We start from the raw sequence: 11,113 nt of genomic DNA on the forward strand, positions 1-11,113 counted from the left end.
AACACATGCTGAATGTAAACCTTACCGATCAGTGTTTGGTTGACCACAGATCTGAGATCTTCCTCTCTTGAAAACACGGAGCACCACTCCCGTGAAGTTTGCTAGTTAGTTACAGGCAGAACACATGTTGAACATGCCTAGATGTAAACCTTACCGATCAGTGTAGGCTCTGGTTGACCACAGATCCGAGATCGGTTGACCACAGATCTGAGATCTTCCTCTCTTGAAAACACAGAGCACCATGACACCCAAAAGCAACTATAGCGACAGAAGATCACAAATCCGAGGTGGGGGCTATTTTTTTGCCAACAGACAGATCGACGATATAGATGTCTTTAGCTATCCAATATCGATACTGACGGATGGAGACATCTTTAGCGTCTAATAATTCATCAATAAATATTGTTTTTAGCGATTGACATTACCATAGTGCGGTGTTGTGGTGTAGTGCACCTAGACCTTGATTGGCCATTTGTTCCACAAACTCTAGCTCACCGGCCGGGCTAAACATTGCTGCATTTGCATGCATGATTACCTCAATGCAACTTTTCAAGTTTCAACAATGATTTTAGATATGCTGTACAAAATTCCATTGTCCCAGTTCCCGGGAAGAATGTCATCTGTGCTGCTTGTCTGCTTGACAAACAGCCCGTATGTCCATAGAGGCAAAGTGTTGAATGATTTGGGTTTCAGAGCGCATAGGCCGAAGGCAGAGCGACATTGGCTATCTGAGGCGTGCTCAAGCAGGTAGCGTTGGGTAGCTCTAAGGGCATAGGCAAATTCCATCCAACTCCTCCGGTCCTCCCGCTGCAGAGCTTTGCTTCCTCGATCGGAATCTCGCTTACCCCGCTTTCGCTGCTATACTGTCAAGGAGACAAAATCAATGAGTGCAGGTCGCCATGTTCAAGTTTCATTTTCATGGCAAAGTAAATTGTCGTCCTTACAATTTCCATGCTTTGCAGACAGCTTTTATGCTCCACTCATAACAATTTTCTCCTACTTTACATGACCCTTCCAAAACTTTACAGCAATAAACTGGTAATTATGTATTATTTTTCTCTCTAATTTTTTTTTGTTATGATATGTCCAACAGTTTGGCTAAAATTACTAGCCAAATTTCATAGTTTAGCCATTATGTAAAATAGAAAATTCCTCAAAAAAGAAGAGGTCTGCAACATCCTTGCTATTTCTCATCTTCAGATAGCTAGCGTCCATGTTTGGCTTTATATGATCATCTAAAATCAAGGGATAGTCAGCTTTCTATTTTACAAAACCAGATAGCACATTTGTTGGAAACTTTTTTATTTTTTGCTATACAAATTCGAAAATAGCCTCCAAAACAAAAATAGTCGAGCTGCTGGAGTTGCTCTTGGCTTCTTACAGGTAGATATGGCGAATGTCGTCGAGGGCGGTTTTTTACTCCACCTGCACCTTGGCTGGCCTGTTGCCATCTCTACTTCAAACAACGTATCAGTTTGTATAAAACAATAATAGACGACTCACACCAAGCAGCGTATAAGTCAATGATTGGAAAGTCCCAGCGTATAAGTCAGTGATTGGAAATTGTAAAAAAAAAAAACAAACGACTCCCTCCAAGCAGCGTATAATAAGCCAGTGATTGGTGAATTGCCTAATTATTCAGTGATGATTGCGTATAAGCTATAAATAAAATGGTTAAAAACAAAACAATAACAAACGACTCCGCCGCTGGGGATCGAAGCCAGAATCTCTGGTTCCGTAGACCAGCGCCTTATCCATCGGGCCACGGAGTCAGCACATGCTACCTAGCACCAGAGTGTTCTACTTTGAGTAACGTAAAAATGAGTTTAACAAAGCAAAAGGGCCCGTACTTCTGCCGTGCCGGTGCCAAGTCGCTACACCATGTTTGGTTCACGTCATGTGTTGGTCCGGAATCATCGGTTGATATAACTGAAGCTAATATGCTCGTTTGGTTTGTAACACGGAACATACCCATCCATCATCAAGTCATTGTTGCCAATCAACATACGACATCTTCAGTCGCGGGGTCAATCAAAACTGATTGATCCGCGAACCAAACATGTGCACGCTGTAACCAATGGCGGAGGAAAGGGGGCTGAGGCAGCACCGACGCCCCCAACATTCATATGCCTCTCACATTGCACAGATCTATTGCTTCCAGTCTTCTCCTTCTGCCCGTGTCGGCCCAAGTCGTTTCTTGAAGTTGAAGGTCCCATAGAACTATATGCTGTTGTTCTTCTTCTCTTTGTTGTTGCTGTTGTCTATTATCCCTTTTTTAGAATATACCCTCCGTCCTAGAAAGATTGTCATTCTCGTTTCCCAAGAAGTCAAACATTTTTAACTTGGATCAATTATATCTAAAATTTATTTAGCAATCCATAATTAGTATCATTAGAATCAATGAATATAACAAATTTATTTAGTTGTATAAATGTTGCTAATATTTTCTACAAAGCTAGTCAAACTTGAAAAAGTTTTACCAGCATGCATCCCCATGGCGTCATTCTTTTTTAGACGGAGGGAGAAGAAATTATCAGTTGTTCTAAATCTAATTATTCCAAGTTTTTTTAAAAAAATTTTGACATCTACCATATACAATAGACAAATAATAAAAAATGCATTTCATAATACATCTAATGGTACTCAACTCATTTATATCATATATGACTGTTACTATTTTTATAAACCGGATAAAACTTAAAATAGTGCAACTTAGAACAAACTCAAAATCCATCTCAGGACCGATGTAGCAAGCCTACGGACCCATTGTTATGTGGATTTTTCTCCCGTGTTAACAATGTAGATTTTGCTGCCATGTCATGCATGCCAATATCAATGACAAAGACAAGGAATCCAAGCACACGGGGCATTGGTAACCACGCATTGTGCCCAAATGAATATGCAAGATTTCAATTACGTTTTATTTGGAACTGACCCTTCCCGAGAGAGTTAAATCCAGTTGTGCCAGAAAATTGTGGCTAGAGATCAAAATTGTGGCTAAATTCATGGACTTCAGTTATTACACGCAAATAGTTTATAGCTGTACAATGTGCTAGCAGCCACTCACGTCGCGGGATTAAAGGAGATAAGAATGACTCGACCTCTCCAAACTTGCTCAGCTAGCACGGCCTCGTACTTCCTATCCTGGCCACTGCCGTCCGACGCATCAATGACCAAGTGGTACTTGATGCCTGCTAGCTGCGGATCCTCCGTCTCCTCGCCGCGCGCTCACCACCCGGTTGAACTTGATCTCGTCGTTCGCCTTCTTGTCGTGCTCCGTCACCGCCCACCTGCCAAGCTGCTGCACTTTCGGGGCGCCGACGTCCGGCAACGGGAACCATCCTTGGGACTCGACGGAGACCACGGATGCGACGGCGCAGATGGCAGCAGCAAGGAGGAGGAATCCTTGTGGAGACTGGGTTGTGACGGTGGTGAGTGATGACAGAGGGCGTGCAGCTTGGGGCGTTTAAATAGCGCTTGGATTATAGGACGTACGTACTGCCAACAATTTGATGGTTAGATTGATGGCCAGCTGGCTAATTGATATGATTTATTTAAATGGATTGATCGGATTAGCAGTCTAATCAGCTCCTTATACTCATCAAAACTTGATCAATTGAGCAATCTTTTAGTATCAAGAATTACGCGGGGTTGATTGAAACGATTTTTTAGGAAACATTTTCTTCTAGATTATTAAAAGTGAATAATAATATCGGAATCTAATGCTTACAATAGATATAATCATGGGCTAGCTACCGACCCAACCCACCCAAAATAGCCTAACTAACCAACCCGATCGACCATTTCATCGGTGGGCTCAAATAGAGATTTTTGGCCCGCCACATTTACTGGATCAGGCTCGGGTCAAGTGCATTCGCCTGAAAACCCCGCCGAAGCAACGCAATAACTTGGACCATTATATTGATACCAACAGTTACAGGTGTACGGTTTGATGGCCGTTATCTTCTTTATTAACCGTGTGTATTGCCCCTTGTTTTTTTAGATAGAGTAAATTACACGATTATCTTCAAACTTGTCTTGTGGTGTTACTCAGGTCATTGAACTCTCAAAATGTATTTTTAGGTATCCGAACTTATCTTCGGGTGTCATCTAGGGCAAGAACTCTCTAAATTTTATTTTAAGGTGTTCTTGAACTTGTCATAGTGTATCATTTAGATCCAAACAAGCTCCAACCAACCCATATTTTGGTCTCTAGCGCTCCATTCTTTCTCTTCTAGCTCTATCTCCATACTCTTCTTTTCTCTCCGCTTTCTAATTAGTGTGGTGTCGCATCACAATGGCCACTCGCTATCCCCAACCCATGCCTTCATTATTCTCCACATCAAAAACCACGGCATCATCAGTACTGATGGTGGCAAGGTCAAATTAAAGCTAGTGCTCCTTAGGCGAAAAATGTAAGCAAACAAGTGCTTTGCCATTATACCGCATTGAAGAATGAGGTGTGGATTCAACTATTGTGGCAGGTGCCGTCGTGATACAGACTAGATCGGGTCTATTATTTAGACCTAAGTGACACTCTTTGGCAAGTTTAAGGACTTAGATGACACGCTAAAACAAGTCTCGAGATCTATAGCTAGCGCCTTGAAAGTTTATTAAGACCTAGACGACACATACGACAAGTTCGAGGTCCTAAAAATGCATTTTAAGAGTTTTGAGACTTGAATCACATCCTAGAACAAGTTCGGACTTTGATGACTGCCCCTGTATTTTACACTCTTTTAGATAATTCATTCGATGACTGTCCCTGTATTTTACTCTTTTAGATAATTCATTGTCCTTTTTCTTGGTAGTGGGCCCTTGTAGTGTTAATTTGTTATCACTTTCTCTCATTCTTTCTATTGGAAAGAAAACATTGTGCCATATTATACATGCTAGTACAGGCCGGGGAAATAAATTCAAGTACCAGTGCCCTTAATTTCATTGCGCTAATGCTCTGGTGAGGGCGTCCGTCCACCCGGATTCTTCTGTTGGTAGGTCATGACGCCGACCCGAACGCCTAGCAGGTGTGCTCCACTGTGCCACGCCTTTCTCCCTGCTTCAGTCGTTGTTTACGAACAGAACCAACTCTCTCGCCAAGGTCTCCGCATCGCCGCGGCATGCTCCACCGCATCCACACTGCCGGGGTGTCCACAGCGCTCGGCCAGCCACCGGCTAGCATCCTCCACAGCACCCGAGCGTCGGCACCTGCCTTCCTCCCTCTCCACCACACTTTTGTTCTCTGTTGCGCCCACCCAGCCGCTTATGTGTTGCCAGCGAGCTTTGTGCCGCCGATGAGCTTCATATATTGGCGACCTCCGCGGCATCAAGCTCCACACCGGCGTCGAGCTTTGCGTGCCGACAAGCCTCCACTCGTCCAAGCAACAAGTACACGTTGCGTTGAAAGCGCATGTTACAAGCATATGTTTCAAGTGTTTCAGACGTATGTTTCAAAAGTTTTATCTGGACGTTGCAAAAGTAGATCTGGATGTTGGATATGTTGCAATCGCTATATACGCATGTTGCAAGTATATGTTTTAAATGTTTTATGTGTTCCAGACAGTACTCTCTCCGTCCATAAATTGGCATCGTTTTAGCCTCTCATGCGATGACCAAGGAGCACCAAAGCCATGCCGATTTGCAATTAATCGCTACGCTGCTCTTAACTCTCCGGTGTCTGTTTCACTTCCCGATCAATCCCACTCTCACGTCGCTGAAAACACCGTTATCCTGGCCGTAATCGCGCGCTCAAGTAGGAAACAGATTTCTGCATGCAGCGATTCCTGTCTTCCCGCACCGTGATGGACGTCCCTTCCGGTTCATTTCCATAACAAAAATTTTGCCGCCACAAATCAAAAAATTGGGCAACAGATCATCAAAATTCCACCAATTTCGTTTTCAATTTCGGGGAGGCAAACGGGAGGGAACAGAGAGAGGTATATTTGAAGCAACGGGAGAAGGGCGCCGTCACAGGCATGTTTGGATGCTACCTGGAGTAGTTGCCTGGATATTTCACCGGCTTGAGTGCTGCCTGTTATTGAGTAGAAAATTGCCTGGTCAGGCAGACTAGCATTGTTTGGTTCAGATACTGAAATCATGCCTGTGTGAAGAAAAGTGGCAGGCAGCGTTTGGTGGAAGTGCTTCCTGTGATGTTAATGGCTTGATTAGTCCCAGGCAAGTTGGATGGGAGCCAGGCGACCGATTTTGTAAGCCTGGCAGTAGGCAACATGCATAGGCAAAAACTTCAGGGTTTGAACCAAACGACTCCCGGGCAGTACACAGGCAACGAATGTCACCAGGAGTTTTGGGCTAGGTCTTCATCCAAACATGTTTCGTACGAGGAGCCGCGAGCGCCTGGGGACGAGGTGAAACCGTGTTCCCTAGCTTAAACGACGTGACTCTTGGAAATTTTCATTTTGCTCAGACGACGCCAATTAATGGACGAAGGGAGTATGTTCGTAAATATTTCGTCTGGATGTTGTAAAATCATATCTGGATGTTGCATTTGTTTCTATGACTATACATGCATGTTTCAGGCATATGCTTTAAGTGTTTCTGGTGTTTGAGACGTATTTTGCAAATGTATGTTATAAATGTTACGTATGTTCGTGTCGTATATTGCAAGTGTTTCGTTTTGACGTTGCAAAAGTAGATCGAATTTTGCACATGATGCAATTGCACCGGTGGCTGGCAGACAGAGGCACCACAGGACTTGGTGCAGACCTCGACGAAGGAGCAGCCGTCCAGGGACGCAAAGAAGGTAGCACAGCAGGGGATGGGACGCGGCGTTGCATGGGCATGGGGAGGGGGCGTGGCACTACACGGCGTGGCAGGGCCCTGCGGAGGGGGGAGGCTTACGGAGGGAGCATGCCTGAGACTGAGATGGCAGCGCGGAGGAGATAGGCTGCGGATGGGGACGCACATGCGCATGCGGGCGCTGTTTTCTGATCGACTGTGCCAATAGCACGCGGGCACCGTTTCGGAACCGTGTCCCGATAGCATGCGGGCGTCGTCTCTGAGCTAACGCCGGACGTCCGGGTGTTAGGCATGTCGATTTCATTGTGGTTCTTGAATAGCAAGGCCAATTTACCACTGCACAGCTGAGCTGATGCTTTCCGAAAAGTCTAGCGCCCGAGCTGACGTTCAAAAATAAACTCGAGACAATAAAAAAGAACATTACCGTAAAGTGGTATGTGATGTTTCCTCCACTAGGAGTAGCTCGCCAAACTTTCTTTGGCCTCTTCTGCAGCGACAGTGGCGGCTAAACTTAAACATCACTACTCTTTTTACCTTACAAGCAACAAATCCTGGGATAAAGATACTCCATTCCATTTGGTGCTAGCTGCACTATGTACAGGACAGGTCAGAAGCGCACATTAATAAACAACACAATCATTGTCACATACCTATACCAGACTTGGCCGATGTATAGGATAACGATGGTGCGTGAGTCTGATTATCTCAATAATGTTGTTGCCGTTGTTACCAACTCATAGTGGGATTGTTAGCTGATCTCATGTTGTTGGAGTGATATTTTTGTTTTCTTTAAGTGAGGGGCTTGCATTTCCACAATTATATTCATCAAAACTTTTGTAGCTTATACTCCGTCATTCTAAATTATAAGTTATTCTAATTTTCTTAGAGAGTCAAAGCACTATTTAAATGCCCCAAGCTGCACGCCCATGGTATACAAATGGAAATAAATTGGGGAAGTTGCTGGAAAATTCAGTCTTAATCACCTTATCCTCTCGGAGAAAAAAAAATCTTAGTCACTGAAGACAGACAGAGAAACACCACACACAGTTTTGGAAATGGGTGATTTTCATATATATAGGCAGAAGTGGCTTGTATTACAAGACATGTGTAAGACACATTTATATTTATCCATGTATCACCCACTTACAGACACATCTAGAGTCACGGACGCAAAGGCTGAAACCAAACTCGGTGAACAATTACATAGGTAAGTCTTTGGTCATAATATCCACAAATTGGTGAGAAGACGGGACATGTAGCACACGCACGCCGTGTCCTAAAGCCACCTTCTCGCGGATGAAGTAGATGTAGATCTCGATGTGCTTTCTGCGGCAATGATGTACATGGCTAACGATCATGTAGACAACGGTAAAACATTGTCACAATAGATAATGGTCACACTAGCAATCAAGACATGGCAACAGGCAATACTCCACCTTTGCACTAGAACGAGACAGTGATCTGTCGCTTGGATGACCAGGACACTAGGTTGCCACCGAGGAAGACGTAGCAGCCAGAAGTAGAGCGCCAAGGGTCCAATTAGACAGCCCAGTGTGGCAGAACCGCCTAATCTAATGCTTCCCAGGAGTACTTGTCTTCCATTAGACACTAAGTACTCAAGGGAGGGCACCAAATTATGCAGTTCCGTCGAGCACACCCCAAGGAAGAACCCAAAAATCCACATTTTTCCATCAGGATCACATATGAGAAAATAAAGCTTACATTATTATTAATCATTTCTTACATCACTTTTAATACAACATCAGAGTTATGAACAATTTAATTTAACAACGGAATATAAACATGTGATCAGAGTTATAGCGGAAATAATTATCTATTCATGGCATGATGAAACATTGATATATAAACTATGACAACAAATTATAAAACTTCTATTTATAAAAATATTTAGTGAGAGTTATAAATAAAACTATGATCACAGCGTAAAGGAACCATCTCTGTCCACCAGGAGGAATCCACACACAAGAGTCAGCTCTAGCATCCACCTGTTACCTGCAACAAGGTAGAACAAACCCTGAGTACTCAATTGTACTCCGCAAGACTTACCCGTCAGGAGAAAATAAAAGACTCCAAGGATATGCAAGGCTATCTGGTTTGTGGGTTTATTGCATCTGCAGGAGCATTAGTGCATTACTAAACATGGGTCCTTATATTCTATTTTCTTAGCAGTCATCATTAGTTCATTAACTAACCATTCTATGTAAGCACATGTACTACTTTCAAGTAGGTGGTAAGCAATCAGAACCAGTTTTACATCTTTCATATTCCAGTTCTTACTACGGTGCTAAATTATAGACAAGTCGTACCGGATCGCCCGGTGATTCGCGAACCAATGTGCCTAGCTGGGTACCCTAAAATACACGTCTCGCTTGTTCCCCAGGCACAAGTAAGACCAACCCACTACCCTCTTGTCACGGAGTCCAGGTCCCGTCCAAACTTAGACTCCAAGGCCCTGTCCCTAAGTCCCGGACAAAGTGCGGTGCTTAGACCTCCACTATTCTCGTCTCCAATCAATCAGTCCGAAAAGAGATAGAACCCATGACAAGAGAGCAATGAGTCTTCCCGCGCCCATACATAAGTATGTGTTCAGGATAATAAGTCTGTGACCTGCCTAGAACCCAATGCAACGGCCGGTCTTTAACTGACACAGGCAGAACAAATGAAATCCGAGCCTCACTCGAATGCTAAACCAAGTCCAGATCCAAAGTACCATTCCACCCGGTCTCCAATTATCATTTATATATATTTTCCAGGTGATAATAATATAATATAAATAATAATATCTTTTCTATCTCTCGCGAGTGACAAGCAATCACTCGACTTCTATCGGAGTCCTATAGCATAGCAATCTACACGATCCTGTCATACTAGTAGGACTCATAGGATAAAGATATATATATAAGTGGGTTTTATTCAACTCCTTAAACTTAATGCACAAGCATAAATTAAAGTGCAGAATAATAGGAGTTATGCATCGGGGCTTGTTTGGGTAACATATAACCAAAAGTTAGTATTCCATCTTGGTGACATGATCTCCAAAAGTACCATCTCACTAGCAACTCCCGATGACTCCGCGATCCATCGACGTCCCTATTATGGTATGCAATGCGATGCATAGATGATGCACAATTAATTAACAAGGCAACAACAACTCTTAAAATAGAGTACATACTACGAACTAACAAGCTAGCTCTAATGACTAAGTACTAACCTATGTATCAATATCGTCGAGAAATGTGTCATTTCCCCACAAGTGTTTTAGTTATACAAACCCAAGTTGTTTCTTTATTCCATTCTATCCATTTAATCTTTATTCAAAATATGGCATCATTATCTATCTAGCAACTAACTATTCTGGAGCTACAAAAATTACAGTGAGCAGTTAATAATTTTAGGAATTTACTGTAAAATTTTCAGAGTCAACACTATCACCATTTTCACACAAAAATTCCCACAAGTTCATATTTTAGCAATATTAACATTTTAAAATAATTAGAGCAACCCAAGAAATATTTTAAAACTAGATGAACCAAATACGCTAATAGATAGATCATGATTTTAGGAGACTAACAAAATTGGTTTGGTATTTTTGTGATTTTTCTATACTTTTTGGCGGATTTATGAAGTTTCTGCAAATAAGAAAAAGGAAATGAAATTTTCTCCAGGCACTGGGCTACGTGGCCAGCCCGCAGCCGCAGCGGCCCACGCGGATGCATGGCCCAGGCGCACAGCGCGCGCATGCGGCCCAGGCGCGGGCGGCACAAGACGGCCCAGACGGGGCACGCGGCCGACGGCCCAAGCCGTGGCCCACGGCACGATGAGCGCGGCCCAATGCGGGGGCGAGGCACGAATGGCCCAGCAAGCCGGCCCACATGCGGCGTAGGCGCGATGGCAAGCCGGCCAGCGCGGTTATGCAAAAAGGACCCTACATTTACCTTAAACTCACTCGAGGTAAACAACACTATGTGCTACTATTCATATGAATCACAGTTTTCACACCTAGCCCCCCGAAAAAGCTTTTATTTACACTTCCACACCCTCACCTCCTCTAGAGCAGAGTACGCGGTGGGGGAGCCGTCACCGGTGGCCGATTCAGCACGGTGGGTGGCCGGCGACAACGGAGGCGGTGCGCAGGGGTAGCGAGGGTGGCTGCTGCTCCCGTGGGCATTGGCGACATGGCTAGGGGCAGCCCGAGGCGGTCCAGCTACGAGCGTTGGCTGCCGACTGGGGTCCAACGGTGGCAGCGGGTGAGCAACACGGAGGCAGAGCCCCGCGGTGGGCATCAACAGCAGGGGTGGCCCGACGTGGATGACGGCGGGGGAGGCGGCATGGTCAGTAG

Source organism: Miscanthus floridulus, chromosome 1, assembly GCF_019320115.1.
Source record: "Miscanthus floridulus cultivar M001 chromosome 1, ASM1932011v1, whole genome shotgun sequence".
NCBI classification, from domain to species: Eukaryota; Viridiplantae; Streptophyta; class Magnoliopsida; order Poales; family Poaceae; genus Miscanthus; species Miscanthus floridulus.